The following is a 19254-nucleotide window of genomic DNA, read 5'->3' as shown; positions in this document are numbered from 1 at the left end:
GCTTCAAGAACGCGCCAAGATCGGAGTCACATGGGCGCCACGTTCTGAAGCGCGGCTTTTCCGCATGATGCTCTTGTGACCCGTCTAAGCTACTGCATGTATCAGGAGCTGGTTGTTTTTACCGCTGAGTCTACTCAACACTGCGAAACAATTTTGAAAGAATATACGGTTTGGGGCGTGAGGACTCGTGCTGGAATCCTGACGATGGACAGGTCTGGGGTTCAGTTTCCTCGTGTGAAAAATGGGGAAGCAACCAGCTACCCCCTGGGTCATCCTCTGTGATGACTGTGGTCTAAGGCGAGTCCTCCCCGCAGGCCCGGCCCCGGCAGCAGGAGGAGCGGTCTGGGCTCTGCACCCCTCCGGGGTCTAAGGAGCATCGCAGCATCGGGTGTTCGTGCAGTCATCTCCCACCTCCTGAAGTTCACACGTGTGGGCTCTGCCCCACCACGGGCTCCAGAGCAGAGGCAACAGTCCCCGCACAGACACACCGCCGTTCTGAACAAGGCGAGAGGCCGTGTAGGGAAAGAGTGGAGACAGAGAAGAAAACATTTCAGGAGGGTTGAACCAACCCTCCTGAATGCTCAGGGCAACATTTGGGTTGGCCAAAAAGCTAACTCAGGTTTCCGCGCGCGCGCGCTCAGTTGCTTCCGCCGTGTCCGCTCCTTTGGGCCCCCACCAGGCTGCTCTGTCCATGGACGCTCCAGGCAAGAACACTAGGGTGGGTCGCCACGCCCTCCTCCAGGGGATCTTCCTGACCCAGGAGTTGTCGAACCCGCGTCTCCTGCACTGCAGGCGGGTTCTTTACTCACCAAGCCACCTGGGAAAGCAGCATATAAAAAAAACCTGAACAAACTTTTTGGCCAACCCAATATTTCTGACCAGCAGATTCTACACATAATTTAGAAAACTACAGTAAAGCAAATAAATACGTCAGGGCTGGAAAGCTGATAACGACAGTAAAAATGATCAATTCAAATAAGATTTCAGTAATAACCTCTATTTTTAGCTTCCATTTTTCAACCATTTTTCTGGTCAGGAGATAAATGGCACTGCGATTTTACTGAGGAAGTCTGAAATCAGTGAGAAGCACATTCCTCCTAAAAAGACTTTTCCATGGAGACCCGGAGGGGAAATATTTGGAGCCTCTGTGCCATAAATCAGTGAACCATATGAGGAAGGTCCAAAAATAGCATGGTTACCGTCATTCAAGTGGGTGTTGGCCAGAGGCTCACCATGAAAGTGTTTATTTGAACAGCTTGTTACAGTACATTAAAAAATGTCAGTGGTACCACCCTCCTTGACATCTCAAGTGCTCTTCTCTCAAAACCCACTCAGGAGCACTGTCCCAACAATGAACACACCCTAAGACCAGCCTATCGGCGGCAACATCAAACCCGCAGAAACCACTGTAAGTGAGGGGAATCGCGCGTCCGTAAGACTGAAGTAATGAACATCAGCGGAACAAAAACCCTCCCACAGCTGAAGAAAGAACCTGGAAACAGATTCCACCTTAAGCAAGTGGCAGTAAGAGAAGGAAACGAAACGTTAACTAGAAACCGCGGCACGTGAAGATGGCAGCCGCGTGGCCAAGGAGGCCGCAGGGCGCGTTCCGTCTGGCTGTGGACCAGAGCAGCTTCCTGAGAGCTCCAGGTACAATTTAAACTTCATAGCACAGACACTGAAGTTTAAGAAAGTCTTTCCCAGTCCCTTTTAAGTATAGACGTGGAAATACACACGACTAGACCCTTTCCCCTGGCCTGCTCAGCAAGCTGGGGCTCCCTGCTCAGGTCCCAGGGCCCATTCCAACCACACAGCCATGGATCACTCCCACCTCCAGCAAGACAGGATTCCCGCGAAGGCGGGACTAAGGACCAGTCACTAGACTCCTGATAAGCGTCCAGTGTGCACAGGACGTTCAGGAGCACACGCCGTTCAGGAGCACACGCCGCATCGGGCCCAGCTTGGTTCTTCGCGCATGCGTGCTCTTTTCCGTCCGTGGCTCGCTCTCTCGCCGCGCTTCCTTTCCCGCCGTGTGTGCCTTCAACAGTGACTGTGTCTCTCTCGACCCGTTCTGCTGTCTCAAGCTTCAGTAATGGTCTCCAGCGGATCCCCCTTTACGGCAGGACTGTGTCACAGTGTAGAGGGGAGTCACTGAGTGTGAGCTCATGCTCAGCGTACAGGACTTTTCTGCAGAAACCTCATGTGCCTGGGCTGATGGAGTGTTCTGCATTTGATTCTTCATGGGCTTATGAGGACAACACTAGTTTGAGAGCAGACTGTGTCGGGTTGCCCACAAAGTTCATTCGGGATTTCCCGAACCTGAACGAAGTTTCTGGTCAACCCAATATTGCTGTTATTGTTGTTCAGTCACTGAGTCCCGTCCCAGTCTTGTGACCTCATGGGCTATAACACTCCAGGCTCTTTTCTCCTCCAGTATCTCCCAGAGTTTGCTCAGATTCATGTCCATTGAGTTAGTGATGCCATCCAACCATCTCATCCTGTCTCCTTCTCCTCCTGCCCTCAATCTTGCCCAGCATCAGGGTCTTTTCCAGTGAGTCAGCTCTTTGCATTGAATGGTCAAAGTACTGGAGCTTCAGCTTCAGCAAGAGTCCTTCCAATGAATAATCAAGGTTGATTTCCATTAGAATCAACTGGTTTGATTTCCTTGCAGTCCCAAGGACTCTCAAAAGTCTTCTCCAGCACCCACAATTCAAAAGCATCAATCCTTGGGTCTCAGCCTTCTTTATGGTCCAACACTCATATCCATTCATGACTATTGGAATAAACATAGCTTTGACTATAAGAATCTTTGCTGGCAAAGTGATGTCTTTGCTTTTTAAGACCTTGTCCAGGTTCGTCATAGCTTTCCTTCTAAGGAGTGTCTTAATTTCATGGCTGCAGTCACCGTCCACAGTGATTCTGGAGCCAAGAAAACAAAACTTGCCACTGCCTCCACTGTCTCCCCATTTATTTGCCATGAAGTGATGGGACCAGATGCCATGGTCTTAGTTTCCTGAATGCTGAGCTTTAAGCCAGCTTCTTCACTCTCCTCTTTCACTTTCATCAAGAGGCTCTTAGAGTCTCTTCACTTTCTGCCATAAGGGTGGTGTCATCTGCATATCTGAGGCTGTTGACATTTCTCTCAGCAATCTTGATTTCAGCTTGTGATTCATCCAGCCCAGCATTTCGCATGATGTCCTCTGCAAAGAACTTAAACAAGCAGGGTGACAATACATAGCCTTGACTACTCCTTTCCCAATTTGGAACCGGTCCATTGTTTCATGCTGGTTCTAACAGTTGCTTCTTGACCTGCATACAGATTTCTCAGGAGGCAGGTAAAGTGCTCTGGTATTCCCATCTCTTTAAGAGTTTTCCACAGTCTGTTGTGATCCACACAATCAAAGGTGTTAGTGTAGTCAATGAAGCAGAAGTAGATGCTTTTCTGGCATTTCCTTGCTTTCTCAATGATCCAACAAATGTTGGCAATTTGATCTCTGGTTCCTCTGCCTTTTCTAAACCCAGCTTGTACATCTGGAAGTCCTCAGTTCACACACTTGCTGAAGCCTAGTTTGAAGGATTGTGAGTATAGCCTTACTAGCATGTCACATGAGTGCATCTGCACAGCAGTTTGCACACTCTTTGGCACTGCCCTTCTTTGGGACTGGAATGAAAACACTTACCTTTTCCAGTCCTGTGGCCACTACTGAGTCTTTAGAAGTTGCTCACATACTGAGTGCAGCACTTTAACAGCATCGTCTTTTAGAATTTGAAATAGCTCAGCTGGAATTCTGTCACCGTCACCGGTTTTGTACACAGTAATGCCCTTGAGGCCCACTTGACTTCATACTCCAGGATGTCTGGCCCTAAGTGAGTGACCACACCATCGTGGTCATCCGGGTCATTGAGACCTTTTTCATACAGTTCTGTGCATTTCTGCACCTCTTCTTACTCCGCTCTGCTTCGGTTAGGTCCTTACCATTCCTGTCCTGTATCATGCCCATCCTTCATGAAATGTTCCCCTGCTATCTCCAATTTGCTTGGAGAGATCGCTAGTCTTTCCCACTCTGTTGTTTTCCTCTATTTCTTTGCATTGGTCACTTAAGAAGGCCTTCTTATCTCTCCCAGCTATTCTTTGGAACTCTGCATTCAGTTCGTGTAACCTTCCCATTCTCCCTTGCCTTTCGCCTCTCTTCTTTTCTCAGCTATGTGTATAGTCTCCTCAGACAACCACGTTGCCTTCTTGCATTTCTTTTTCCTTGGGATGGTTTTGGTCTCCACGTCTTCTGCAGTGTTACAAACCTCCATCGGTAGTTCTTCAGGTACTGTTTACCAGAGCTGATCCCTTGAGTCTATTCATCACTTCCGCTGTATAATCATAAGGGATTTGAAGTGGGTCACACCTGAATGGCCTAGTGGTTTTCTGTACTTTTTTCAATTTAAGTATGAATTTTGCAATAAAGAGCTGTTACCTGAGCCACAGTCATCAGATTTTGTTTTTGCTGACTGTATACAGTTTCTCCATCTGTGGGTGGAAAGAATATAATCAATCTGATTTTGGTACTGACCATCTGGTGTGTCCATGTGTAGAGTCAGTCATCTCTTGTGTTGTTGGAAGAGGGTATTTGCTATGACCAGTCATTCTCTTGGCAAAACTCTGTGAGCCTTTTCTCTGCTTCACTTTGTAGCCCAAGGCCAAACTTGCCTGTGATTCTGGGTACCTCTTGACTTCCTAGTTTTGCAGTCATCCAATATTACATACACCAAAATATAAGGCAGGACAGTTACCTCTTGGTCAACTTACATTCAAATAGAGGTTTCCACCCTCAAATCAGTTTTTTTAAAAAGGAAAATACAGAAATTCAACAATACAGTAGCAGAAGAGATACTCCTAGGAGTACAACTTAGCTGTGTGCAGGCTTGAACCTGAACAGCCTTAGATGTCCACTGGCAGATGAGCGGATAAGGAAATGGTGGCACATATGCATAATGGAGTATTACTCGGCTATAGTTTGAGTCAGTTCTAAAGAGGTGGACGAAACAAGACCCTATTATACAGAATGAAGTAAGTCAGAAAGAGAAATACCAAAACAGCATATTAATGTGTATATACAGCATTTAGAAAGACGGTAATGATGACCTTGTATGCAAGACAGCAAAGGAGACACAGATGGAAAGAACAGACTTTTGGACCCTGTGGGAGAAGGCGAGGGGGGGATGATATGAGAAAACAGCATTGAAACATGTAAAACAGACACCCTGGGCAAGTTTGATGCATGAAGCAGGGCGCTCAAAGCTGGCGCTCTGGGACAACCCAGAGGGATGGGGTGGGGAGGTGGGAGGGGGTGGGACACATGTACACCCACGGCTGACTCACGTCAATGTACGGTAAAGACCACCACAATACTGTAAAGCAATTAGCCTCCAATTAAAATTAATAAATCACTTCAATTAATTCAAGAAAATAAATTAATTAAAAAAGGGGATTGAAAAAAAGAAATACAGTCCTTTCAAACAGTTGGGGAAGTTTTAAAAAAGCTGGCCACTTGAGTTTCCTGCAAATGGGTTTTCATGGCTTTGACAAATTTTCCAGTCATATAGTCACATATGGATTCAGAAACTACTGAATCCCAAACAGTTGAGAGGGAAGTGAAGGTCTAGTATCTAAACAGGAACCTGTGCCCCAAACACCACTCACACATTCCCACTGTTTTCATCCACTGAGCACATACGCAACACCTGAGGGTCCATTAAAAGCAGAACCTGAAGCTCCGAGTTAAACATTCCCACAAGGGGATCACCTCCCAAATCAGAGAGCAGAACAGCTCTTCCTGGGGACACTGAACCTAAAACCATTATTGGGGCAATGCTGATCCAAAAACACTTATTTATTAATTGGTACTGCAAACAGAAGACATCATTTAACAAATGTCCCACGATCCTACACTTCTAAGACACGATAATTCATTTCTGCTCTATAACTGCAGAAGTGTCTCATACATAATGACGATTAATTGTGAAGTGTAATAGCTGAGATACTTGATGCAGCCTACGTAGAGCGTGTAATATGACAGTCGCTGTCCAATTAAAGATAGAGACATAAACGTAAATATAAGGAGAATGCAGCGCTTCGTGTTTGGTTTACACTTTTTGTAGGTCTCACGTTACCGGAGGCAACTCTCTAGGATGTAGCCTATTTACAGATTTGCTAAGTGTAAAATGAAAGTGATATACAGACTTCTTTTATCCCTTGGAAAAGAAGTGATACATTTTATGCTTGCAGACATAGGAAGTGCCAGTTATTTATCTTAAGAGATTAATAATGCAACATACGTGCAACCCAAAACAAAGCATTCATCATCGCTAGCTGGAAGTGACAATTTGATTTTTCATGTAGCCCACGACAGTCTAGAAGTAAACTGCATTTGAACACAGTCTAAACTGAAACAATGACTAATTCTGTTAATGATACAGTGAATTAACACCAATTATAGAGTTGGCTGAATGCCTGAATGTTCAGCGAGTGCTACATGACAGACACTTTCCTCTGAAAGCAGCAGTGTTCATAAATACCACACAAGTTTCCAAAGTCTGCGTGTATTCTGGGGTGGGGGTGGAGTAATGGCTTCCTATGTTTGTACTATAAAATTAAAAAGCACAGCATGTGTGTCATAGAAAATGCTATCTACAATTACTTAGAATCATAAATTACAAGATGGCCAACAATGGGCCAGGCTCCACTGTAACCAATGTGCACTCATTACATAATTTGATCTTCATAATCACCCTGTGAGGATGGTGTTACTATTATTCTCATTTTACAAATGAAGAAGCTGAGCTGCAGGTTCAGAGGAATTCAAGTGCTTCTAGTTGAAACAATTCCAATTGTAAGTAAAAAATTTATAAGGAGGAAGGAAAACCAACCAATACAAATACACACAAGAAAACAACCCATAGCTCAGAGATTTTAGAAAATAACAGAAAAAAACAGGAACAGGATAAAGAAATTTATGAATTCTAGATCGCAACAGTTTGACTTTAGACAGAAAAGTTAATGACACGGGGATTCAATAGCTTTTTCAGGTCAAGTTCTGATAGAGTGGGAATTCAGGTGAAGTGCTTTCAGCAAAGAGAAGAAATGTGATATTCGTTATTATTATGGTTGTTCTTATTCTGTAAAATGACCTGCCATCGCTGTGAGATTACTGAAGGCAAGAAAAACCAAGTCTGTCAACAAAAGGTAAACAAACAATATTTTAGTATGCCTTGACAACTGGCATTGAGATTTATCTAATTTTTGAAGCATTTGAGCTTCCCCACTCAGAATATCGCAGTGGGTATTCGTCAAACATCTGCGGAGAGCAGCTCCTGGGGTGCCGGGGAGCTGCCCTGCCACGGGACGTGGAGAGGCCTGCTGGAAGGCGGGCAGGCCGGGGGTCCCCAGCAGAATGGGAGCCGGTCTCTTTGCAGCTCTGGCTGCAGGCGCGCCAGGATGACTGGGGTGCAGAGCACTGGGCACAGGGTGGCCTCACCCCGGGCCTGTAAACTGGCCCCTCAAGGAACGAGTCCTCTAGTCAGTGAGGCGGACTTATTTCAAGCTCTCAAAACGGGTGTTCTATGACGAACAGTGTGGAAGGCTTTTTTGATATAATGTCTGAACACCTGGCCAAATTAAGAGTGAAATCAAGATATAGGCGACCCAGCAAAGAAGAGGAGCCGTGGAGGGACGGTGGGCAGCCCGTGCTGCCGCCTGGAGCAGGCGGCCGGGAGAGGGGCGGACACCGAAGCATCAGCTGGCCAACACGGCTGAAAAACCACGGCCGCCTAGGCCACCCCGGGGTCCTCCTGCCGACAGCTGGGGAAAGACTCCAAGGGCAACCATCCTTTTTTTTTTATTTTTAATTTTTAAATTGATGTACAGTTGATTTCTAATGTGTTAATTACTGCTGAATAGCAAAGTGATTAATTACAGAAACATACATGTATATTCTTATACTCTTTTCCGTTACGGTTCATCACGGGGACTGAACGCAGCACAGCAGGGCCTGCGGCTGTTCGATTCTACGCAGAACAGATCACATCTACTAACCCCAACATCCTGCTCCAAGAGGTAGTACTTTAGTGACCTTTGGGTTGAGGCACCTCAGAAAGATGGAATGTGCTTGTCCCCTTACCTCCTCACCCCCAAAAGAATACTGAGAACTGCTGCTTGTCGTAAATCACCTGCCTGCCAATGCAGGAGACAGAAGAACAATGGGTTCCATCCCTGGGTCTGGAAGATCCCCTGGAGGAGGGCACGGCAACCCACTTCAGTGTTCCTGCCTGGAGAATCCCGTGGACAGAGGAGCCTGGCGGGCTGCAGTCCCTGGGGTCTCAGAGAGTCAGACACGACCAAGCGACTTGGAACAGCACTACCAGGCTATTAGCATAGCTCTGCTGGCCTTCCTGGCGAGTACTGAGGAACCACTTAGTTTTACCAAAGGAATGTTTCGTGTTATTATAAGGGATTCTTTACATCTTACTCTCATCTAATGATAACTAGTCCCGTGGACTGCAAGGAGATCCAACCAGTCCACTCTACAGGCCATCAGTCCTGAATATCCATTGGAAGGTTCAATGCTGAAGCTGAAGCTCCAATACTTCGGTCACCTGATGTGAAGAGCTGACTCACTAGAAAAGAGCAGTCTCAAGACTGGCCAGGCGAGGGTCAGGATCTCCACGTAGAAAGGTGGCCAGTCTCCCTCCCTCCCTACCTACATGCTTGTGTCTCCATACACGCAGCTCTAACTATGAGCGCACCTATCGACCCACGCACCTGCCCGTTAATCCGTCCTCCCATCCTTCACCCATCTGAATAAATCTGCTGTGCAACACTGCATGAGTTTAAAGTGTGCAAGGTGTTACTTTGATTAATTTGTGTTCTGTAACGCTACTGCTGACGAAGTTTAATTATTCATCAGTTGTGTGATTATAGTACAATGTTATTGTTTATATTCATCATGCAGATACATTAGATTTCTATGGCTTATTTAGTACTCATTACAAGTTTGTACCTTTAAACACCATTACTCTTCGCCCTCCCCTCCATCCTCTGGTAATCACCATCTTTCTGTTTTTCACGCATTTAATTTTTTTAGATTCCACACGGAAGTGCTATCATCACACAGCGCCTGTCCTTGTCTGTCTGACTTATCTCCCTTAGGATAATGTGCTCAAGGTCCATCCATACTGTCCCACGTGGGAGGTATTTCCATGGCTGAAAAATGTTGTGTATGTGCATTGTATCTTTTTTATCCACTCATCTGCTGATGGGCATTTGGGTTGTATCTGTATCCTGGTTCCTGTCAACAGTGCCGCAGTGAAAATGCGGGTGCAGACACCCTGCTGAATTCCTGCTTTCATTTCCTTTTGGTATATACTCAGAAGGGGAACTGTCAGAGCCGGTGGTGAGTAAGCCCATTTTTAGTGTTTTTGAGGAGCTTCCATAGTAGCCGGACCCGTCTTCTCTTCGACCAGCGGGGCTGGGTCTCTTTCCCCACACCCTCACCAGCGCTTGCTGTCTTGCCTTTCTCATGACCGCCATTCTGACAGGCGTGAGGCGGCAGCCCGCTGTGGTTTTCACTTCCCTGATGCTGGATGAGGCTGAGCGTCTTTTCACGTGCAGGCTGGCCATCTGTATGTCTTCTTTGGAGAAATGTCTATGGAGTTCTTCTGCCATTTTTCTATCTTTTATTGTTGTTATTGAACTGATTGAATGTCAAAAGAATCTGCCTGCAACACAGGAGACCTGGGTCCGATCCTCAGGTTGGGAAGATCCCCTGGAGAAGAGAATGGCTACCTACTCCAGGATTCTTGCCTGGAGAATTCCACAGACAGAGGAGCCTGGTGGGCTACAGTCCATGGGGGTCACAACGAGTCAGACACAACCGAGCAACTAACATTTTCACTTTCACTTTACACACTGTAGCTGTTGACCTCTCGCCAATACATGCTTTGCAGAGACGCTCCTTCATTTCGTAAGCCGTCTTTTCATTCTGTCACTCGTCTGCTGGGCTGGAGCTTGCCGATTTGATGTGGCGCCATTTTTTATTTTCGTTATTGTTTGTGGTTTTGGTGTTGTGCCCACCCCCCCAAATTATTGCTGGAATCTATAAGGAAGAGCTTCTTCCCTGTTTTTCCTACAAGTCCTAGGGTTGTTATAGTCCAGTTGCTGAGTCATGTCTGACTTTATGATCCCATGGACTGCAGCAGGCCAGGCTTCCCCGTCCTTCACTACCTCCCAAAGTTTGCTCAAATTCATGTCCATTGAGTCGGTGATGCCATCCAACCATCTCATCCTCTGTCAATCCTTTCTCCTGACTTCAATCTTTCCCAGCATTAGGGTCTTTTCCAATGAATTAGTTTTTCGCATCAGGTGGCCAAAGCATTGGAGCTTCAGCTTCAGCATCAGTCCTTCCAATGAATATACAGGGTTGATTTCCTTTGGGATGGACTGGTTGGCTCTCCTTGCAGTCCAAGGGACTTTCAAGTTTTAGGGTACCAGTTCTTATGTTTAAGCCTTTGATCCATTTGGAGTTGGTTTTTCTGAGTGGTGTGAGATGGGGGTCTTATTTCATTGTTCCGTGTGAGTGTCTAGTTTTCCCAGCACCATCTGCTGAAGCGGTTTTCCTTTCCCTGGTGGGTCTTCCTGGATCCCTGGTTGAAATGTCAGTTGATCACAGAGTTCTGGGACCTCTAGCCTGTCCTGCCGGCAGACGTGCCTGTTTTTATTACTGACTTATAGCACAGGTGGAAGCCCAGGAGCACGAGGACTCCAGTTTTGTTCTTCCCTGACTATGCAGGCCCTTCCGTGGTTCTGCCGGAATCTGAGGACTGTTCTGTTTCTGTGAAGAGTGTCTCTGGCGTCTCAATGGGGACTGCACTGAATCTGCTGACGGCTTTGGGCAGTGTGGTCGTTTCATCAGTGTTATCTCTTCTGATCCACAAACACGAGGTGTCTTTCCAACTGCTTGTCTTCTACAATTTCTTCTGGCAGATTTTGCAGTTTTCATCGCACTGATCTTTCCGTTCCTTGGATAAATTCATCCCAGTTATTTGTTTTCGATGCTACTGTGAATGGGACGGTTTCATTTCTTTTTCAGATGCTCACCATTAGCGTAAAGGAACACAACTGATTTCTGTGTGTTGATTGTGTATGCTGCCACTTTACTGAAATCATTAATTAATTCCAACAGTTTTTTGACTAATTCTTTGGGGTTTTCTCTATACAGGATCGTATCATCAGAAAACAAAAGCTGTACCTCTCCCATTCTGATCTGCACGCCTTTCTTTCTTCGTGCTGCCTAACTGCTCTGGCTGGGACCTCTACTGGCACTACGCTGAAGATGAGTGCTGAGGGTGGCATCCTTGCCCGTGCGTGATCGTAAAGGAAACACTCTCAGTTTCTTTCCACTGAGTATAATGTTACCTGTGGTACACGGCCTTTATTGGGTACGTTCCGTCTACATCCAGCAACTGACTTCTCCTTTAGCTTAAGGCTAGCAAAATTCAGAGATCACTATTTACTGTTCAACACAGAATTATTCCCTCAGGGTCTGCTAGTTAGGAATTCACTGGTGAAGAGCCTCAGGTGCCTTTGGCAAAACTGGAACACGGGCGCTCGACACCTCTCCCCGGCGCCCTCTCCTGCTTCTGCCGCCCTTTTCATCTCTCTCCCCAAACCAGATTTAGAGGATGACCCTCTACCATGAATTCATACCAGAGTGTGAATTCTAAGAGCATGCGTTCCTTCTTGCAAGGATTTAGGCAATCACTATCTCTCTGTAATTGGGGAAAGTTCAGTTTGGAACTGGGTTTGGACTCTAGCTCCGCGGTCCACCCCCTACATGGTCTGTGCGCACGTGCTTTCCCAGGGCTGCAGCGTTAGAGTGGGGGTGGGGCCAGGGAGTAAGTGCTGCCTCTGTGACAAAGCGGCACGGACTGAATTAGGCATACATGCTTACTGTATGCCTACTGAGTCACCAGGCATTGTTCTAGATACTGGGAATACAGCTGAGTGCTGTGCTCAGTCGCTCAGTCCTGTCTGACTCTTTGCGGCCCCATGGACCATAGCCTGCCAGGCTCCTCTGTCCATGGGATTCTCCAGGCAAGAAAACTGGAGTGGGTTGCCATGCCCTCCTCCAGGGGATCTTCCCAACCCAAGGATTAAACCCAGGTCTCCCACATTGCAGGCGGATTCTTTCCCAGCTGAGCCACCAGGGAAGCCCCAGAATATTGGAGTGGGTAGTCTATCCCTTCTCCAGGGGATCTTCCCAACCCAGGAATCGAACCCAGGTCTCCTAGCGCACATGGATTCTTAATCGTCTGAGCCACCAGGGAAGCGACAGAAATACAGAGCCGTCCCTGTCTGTGTCCATGGAGTTCACACGCTAACTAGAGAAAGGGAGGCATAACCAACTCAGAGAAACGCAGGATGCCAGGGGGGAGAAGGGCTACGGAGAAAAGTCAGGTTTGGTGGTGGGGTGCTCAGAAGCGTAAGGTGCTTGTGAGTTGTCACTCAAGACTCCCCTGGAAAGGTGATATGTGAGCAGACGCCTGCAGGGAGGAAGGAAGAGGACCATGAGGATTTCTGGGTGGACAACGGAGGCGGAAGGAAGGGCAAACATCACCTCTCCATGGAAGGAGCTCGCTTGGAGTCTCTGAGTCAAGAGAGACAGCTGGTGGCTTCAGTGAGATTCTGGAAGGCTCGGGGTGCTTTTACGTGGTGAGTGAGAATCACGGGAAGGTTTTAGGCGAAGAATGGACATCTGACTTTCATTATAAAAGGACCATTTGGTACCCGGGCAGGCACCACAGGAAGGATGGGGCCAGAGCAGGGAGATCAGATGGGAGCCTCCCCAGCAGTCCAGGCAAGGGAGCAGCTGGTGGCGGCTGCAGCTGGAGGGCCACTGGAAAGCGTGTTCCTAGACGGGAGAAGTCTGGGTTTCTTCTGAGTATTTGCTTTGAGCCGGTGAGACTGGATCTGGGTAGGCTATGTAAGAGTCAAGGAGAACTGCAAGCTTTTTTGCTTTAGCAACTAGAAAAGTCAGTTTCCATTCATTGAGGGGTGGGCCCTGGGGGACCAGGCTGGGCAGGAGTGGAGCAGGGCGTGTAATGACGAGCTTGCTGCAGGAGCTGACTGGTGGGCACTCAACTGCACGTGTCAGACAGGCAGTGCAGCCTGGGTGTAAGCTCCTGACCCATACCTGGGCTTTACATGAACGTAGGAACTCAGGTCAAAAACAGGTGCATTCAGAAAATCCTCCGAATAAACACAGGTAAGAAGAGAAATCACAGTGGAAATTTAAAAGTCAGTAAACTGAATAATAAAAATAGGATGTACCAAAACATGCAGGATATATAAAAGACCATGCTTACTGGGGATATAGTCTGAAATATATACTGGTATATTGCTGAAAATAGCTTAAAAAACACCCTTGGCTGATTCATGTCCATGTATGGCAAAAACCACCATAATATTGTAAAGCAATTAGTCTCCAATTAAAAAAATCAATAATCTATCCATTTTAAGAACCTGGGAAAAGACACAAATTAAATCCTTTCAAAAAGCGAAAGGGAAAAGATGGTGAAAACAAAAGCAGAGCGCACAGATGAAACGAGACGTAAACACAAGAAAGCAGAAACGAGCAACTGCGCTGCTCCTGGAAGGCCTAACAGAATTCCCAGTAATGCGGTCAAAAGGCAAGGAGCGAAAAGAGCAATTCTAATATCAGAAATCTTACAAGGGTAAAGAGGTCCACACACTTAAAAAATAAGATGGCCTTACGATCTTCACGCCAATCACTTGAAAATACAACTAAGAGGACACATTTCTTTAAAAAACACAAGACTTAGAGAAACCAAATGAAGAAGACAGACAGTATGCTAGCGCCGCAGCTGGGGGAGCAGTGCCTAGGGCGTGGCCAGTGGGGGGTTTCTGACTTGCTGGTGATGGCCAATTTCTTGATTGGGGTTATAGTTACACAAATGCTTTTCTTTGTGAATATTTGTCAGTTTCTACACCTATAATTTCTGCTGTTTGTATATGTATATTATATAGAATTAAACATTTCTCTAAAAATTATAAAAAAAACAAAAAACAAAAAACGAGGCTTGCAGGGCACTTCAAGGCAACTGGGTGTTCTCTCTCTGAGATCACAGAGTGAGCAGGAGTGGTTTTACACTGTGAACCACAGCATCCTCTGAAGATGCTGGGAGACGCTTGCCAGCTTTCTTCTTTGAGCACAGCAGCAACAACATGAAAACAAGAAGCAACAGCACCCTAGTCAGAACAGAACAAGGGGGACTTCAGTTACAGATTGCTCTCTGGGTGTCGTCGCTTCCTGGGTGACTAGTTAGCTACATTATTCATGATTAGCCTTGACTTACAATTTAAGGTTGAAATATTAATTTAATGAGGATAATAAAATGAAAATGTTGAAAATCTGATGGACCTAAATGACCTATTTCATTGTATGAAAGCAATGAATACCTTTCTTATTAGCTGAGAAAAGTCAGCAAACCACAGTTAATTTTATAAAAACAAAATCAAACCATAAAACAGACAAGACACTCTGAAATGACCTCTAAGTTAAGATTTATTTTAAAATATATTTGATGCAATTTGTAATGGAAGAACAGACTATATCAAAAAGTTTTTAGATACTACTAGTATTGAAGACGTTTTTTCTCACACAGACAAAGTATGCCTGTAGTTTTTCTGTTTATTTTTTTAAACATGCTAGGTACAAATCTTATCATTCCTTTCTGGAAAATGCCCACTGACAGATACTGTGCTGCCCTTCCCAAGAGAACAGTGCTTTCCAGTAAGAGACAACGGCATCCGTGAGCGCATCTCCCTGGGGGCAGGTGGGCTGAGACACAAGGATGAAGGAGCAGCGGGCATGTCCACGCCTCCTGTCGGCCCACTCTTAGACCCGTACAGAAGGCCCACTTACTTTTTCAAAGGTCCACAGAGAGACAGAGAAAGCCAAATTATGAATAGGCTACGTCTATGTGTTTCTACCATGAAACACAGATCTGAGCTGTTAAAGCGAGTAAGATTCCTTATCCTTAGGGCTGTGTCATCAGCATCGCTAAGACAGGAGCCACCAGACACAGCGTGTTGCAATCGTTTCAAAGGCTTTTCAGCAAAAAAGAATGATACATGCATAAAATATATTGTTATTTCTCTTCTGAAATTTTCAAGTACACATTAAAATACTTACACATTAGACTATTTAAAAAGTGCTGGTTTTGAGCAGAGTAAAATTATCTATGACATGAATATTAAAAAGGTAATCTCCAATAAGATATAAAACAGTTCCTACTTTACAAATAAGTAGATATCTGAATTATAACATTAAAATGTACGTCTACACTGAAGAAGAAATACAGTATTAAAAGACTGAGACATACTGGTGATTTATTACACTTTTCTTTTTGGCTGTATATACACTATTCCTGGATATAGTTTCACTAAGCGGATATTTTATTCGGAGAAATAACCCTACCACTGGTGGTGAAGTATTCAGCTGAAGACTTGGCATTAGATACAGCTACTAGCGTCATGTGAACAGACTTGCTGCAGATTCAGGGAGAGAGGCATAAACATACTGCTTAAAGAAAAGCAGCGTGCTAAACACTGCACCGAGACACAGCGTTTGAAAGCACAGCCAGTACTTGGCTGATTTAAAACTGGTCATCTTTGCCGTTTAGTCGCAAGGTAGTGTCTGACTCTTTTGCGACCCCATGGACTGTCTGAAGCCCGCCAGGCTCCTCTATCAACGGGATTTCCCAGGGAAGAATGCTGCAGTGGGCTGCCATTTCCTTCCCCAAGCAAAACTAGAATATGAAGTGTGACAACATTACGTACTTCAGTGAACATTTGTTTTGCTTGCCTTTTTAGAATTTTGGGGACTTCTGGAAGAAATGATTGGAATGACTCCTCTGAAAGCGCAAAAAATTAGATACTAGAATGTGGGATGTTCAAACTGATGAAGCTCTACTCCCCAGAAGTTCCCACGGCAAGAAGGTACATCCACGTCACCCCAGTGACCTTTAAGAGATAAAGCTGAGCGCTGAAGTATTTAGAGTTCTCAGTAAGGGTTCCCAGTCTGAGAGTTTGGGGAAAGGGATCTCAGGGATTCTGTCATGCTACAGGAATAAAGGCGCATTTTATGGTAGGTATCTGATAACAAACAGCCAGTCAACCCACTGCTGCATTCTTGCCTGGGGAATCCCCTGGACAGCGGAGCTGGCGGACTACAGTCCACAGGGCCACGGGGCCGTCCATGACTCAAGTGACTCAGCATGCACGCAGATGGGCCTCTGCTCTCCCTCACCATTTTCTCTGACAACTACAGCTACCCTGGTTCACTCTTGAGGGTATCAGAAAATGTTACGTAAATCCAAGTGTGTGCCTAAGATAGCTGGAAAAAGAGCAAAGGATGAAGGCACCAGAGAAATAAAAACCAGTGCGTGCGTGCATGCTAAGTCACCTCAGTCCTGTCCGGCTTTCTGCAATCCAGTGGACTAGAGCCCGCCAGGTTCCCCTGTCCATGGGATTCTGCAGGCAAGAAGGGTTGCCAAGCCCTCCTCCAGGGGATCTTCCTGACCCAGGGATCGAACTCTTGTTTCTTACGTCTCCTGCATTGGCAGGCGGGTTCTTTACCACTAGCACCACCTAAAACAAGACTTAACCCCAGATACGGGCTGTTGAGAGCACCAAGAGACTTGGAAGGACGGGCAGGGTACTTCCAAGTTATTAGTAAGTTAGGAGAAGGAAGCGGCAGCCACTCCAGGGTTCTTGCCTGGAGAATCCCAGGGAAGGGGGAGCCTGGTGGGCTGCCGTCTATGGGGTCGCTAGGAGTCAGACACGACTGAAGCGACTTCACTTTTACTTTTCACTTCCATGCATTGGAGAAGGACATGGCAACCCACTCCAGTGTTCTTGCCTGGAGAATCCCAGGGACAGAGGAGCCTGGTGGGCTATAGTCCATGGGGTCGCTAGGAGTCAGACATGACTGAAGCGACTTCACTTTTACTTTTCACTTTCATGCACTGCAGAAGGAAATAGCAGCCACTCCAGGGTTCTTGCCTGGAGAATCCCAGGGACGGGGGAGCCTGGTGGGCTGCCGTCTATGGGGTCGCACAGGGTCGGACACGACTGACCGACTTAGCAGCAGCAGCAAGTCTGTCTCAGTGAAAAGCTTTCAAGACACGTGCCAACTTTCCCCCTTCAAGTCATACTTCTGTCCACAAAATCTGACTTCTAAAACTGACAAGTTAGCTGGTGACAATTTCTTTTAAAACTTCCTATGGGTTTCTACTACATGTGCACTTAAATGATGATTCAATACCCAAAGTTTGATTTTCCTTTGTCATCACGGATTGTCTAAGCAGATTTATCTGCTAGAGGGATTTAATTTTTTTCTGGCAGTCTTCTTGACAGGTTCCAGTTCAGCTGTTTGCTTTGAACACTCCCAGGAAAGGGAAGCCCTTTCTCAGAGGTAGAGCTATTCAGAAGCAGGCTGTCCCGCGATGGGTCAGGTCTTCCCCCCAGGGAATCGAAATCTGCTTCCCCGTGACTGACGCCCGCCCCTTCTATTTTTGTCCCATCCAGTCACCCAGAAGCCAGTCTAACCCAACCCACGCCATGGACATCAAAGGACAGCTATCACATTCCTCCCAGGACCTACTTTTCCTAGTAAACATCTCCAGGGTAACTATGTATAATTTAGTGGAAAGTACATGGTCCCCGGAGGCCAAGTTCAATAGATTCCTGGTTGCTTATTATTAGAAACCCTCTCTAAGCCTCATGTAAGTTCTCTCCTCTGTGAAAGGGAATATCCCAGTCTTACTAGGGTGTTTGGAGGAGGGGTGGCTTGGCCCGCGGCTGCCCACTGCAGAGCTTGAGCCGGTGGAGACACTGCAGAGTGCCAACTCTCTCCCTCCCCAGCTTACTCCTGCGTGCCCTCCTAAAGACGAAGAGCTCGGAAGTGGATGAGGCGTTGATGGCACTGCACGACGGGCTCAGAGTTCCAGAGACTGTGCTCCTAAGAGTATCTGCTTAAGGTCTCAGGACCCTGCAGTTCCCACAGAACTGTGCTCACTCAGAAGCCCACACTTCATGATTTATATGGAAACAGGGCAAGTCTCCATTTCCTGTCCCATAGCAGGACTCGCTCTGATTTTCAACGACATGCTCCCCACTGAGCTGTTTCCATTCCGTCCTGTTGGTTTTGGCCCATCCTCCGGGCCCATCAGAGACACCTTTTCAGAAATGGGACTGTCGGACCTACCCGCTTTCTCTCCTTGCTTTGTTTAATCGACACACTTCTGTCCTGCAGAAGCTGGAAATGCCCATGCTTTTTCTGAGATGTATGTTTCATAAAGCAGACTCTATCAGGCTCCCGAGCAGCACAGCTGCCTCGTCCGAGCCCCCGGCTCTCCTGCCCGTCGGCATCTCTGTTACTGAAGGGCCTGCCCGAGACAGGCCCTCACGTCCCCAGCAGAGTGACAGGTACGCAGACGACTCGGGGGCTGGTGCAAAGAAGAGAAGGCTGCCCGATCCCCACCCCTTCAAAGGAAATAAAGGTCAGCTGTATTGCGGCTTCATCACTGCCACTGACCAAACGCAGCCCTGGGGGCCCGGGGCCGCCGGCTCTGGCATCCTGGGTAAGATGTCCTGTGTGTGGCTTCAGTCCTGACAGTGTAGGATATGCTGGGCAAGTTAGCTAGTTTCTCTGTGCGTGGCTCTCCTATTTGCTAAAACGACAGTCATTACTTCTCGCTTTGACACCAAAATAACAGCCAAGTCTCAGTGGAAAGGAAGGAAGAGAAGAAAAATAGAAGGGGGCATGGGAGGCAGGGAGGGGACCCCGGGACGCCACGGGGAAGGTCAAGGCCGAGCTTTGCTTTTTAAAGTGTTCACTCCAACCCACAATGTTCAGAAGTGAAGCCGGGTCAAACGAGAATTCCGTCTTGGTGGCCAACAGAGGCAGCGTTCTCTGGGTCTTTCCATTTCCAACGTGGAGAATGGCTGCTATACTTAGAACAGATAACCAGCAAGGACCTCCTGCAGAGCACAAGGAGCTCTGCTCACTATTCTGTGCTAACCTGTACGGGACAAGAACTTGCAAACGCGTAGACACAAGCGTGCAGATACCTGGATCGCCTTGCTGCACGCCAGAAACCAACACCATGCTGTGGGCCAGC

The 19254-nt window shown here is 46.8% G+C and overlaps 1 protein-coding gene across 1 annotated transcript in view; it reads right to left on the bottom strand.

The window, feature by feature from the left end:
• Positions 1 to 19254, bottom strand: part of LOC102174361 (ubiquitin-conjugating enzyme E2 E2) — a 357485-nt gene that overhangs the window by 57160 nt on the left and 281071 nt on the right. The window lies entirely within an intron of this gene.

This window comes from Capra hircus, chromosome 27 (genome assembly GCF_001704415.2).
Source record: "Capra hircus breed San Clemente chromosome 27, ASM170441v1, whole genome shotgun sequence".
Classification (NCBI taxonomy): Eukaryota; Metazoa; Chordata; class Mammalia; order Artiodactyla; family Bovidae; genus Capra; species Capra hircus.
This window is presented reverse-complemented; position numbering and strand designations above follow the sequence as displayed.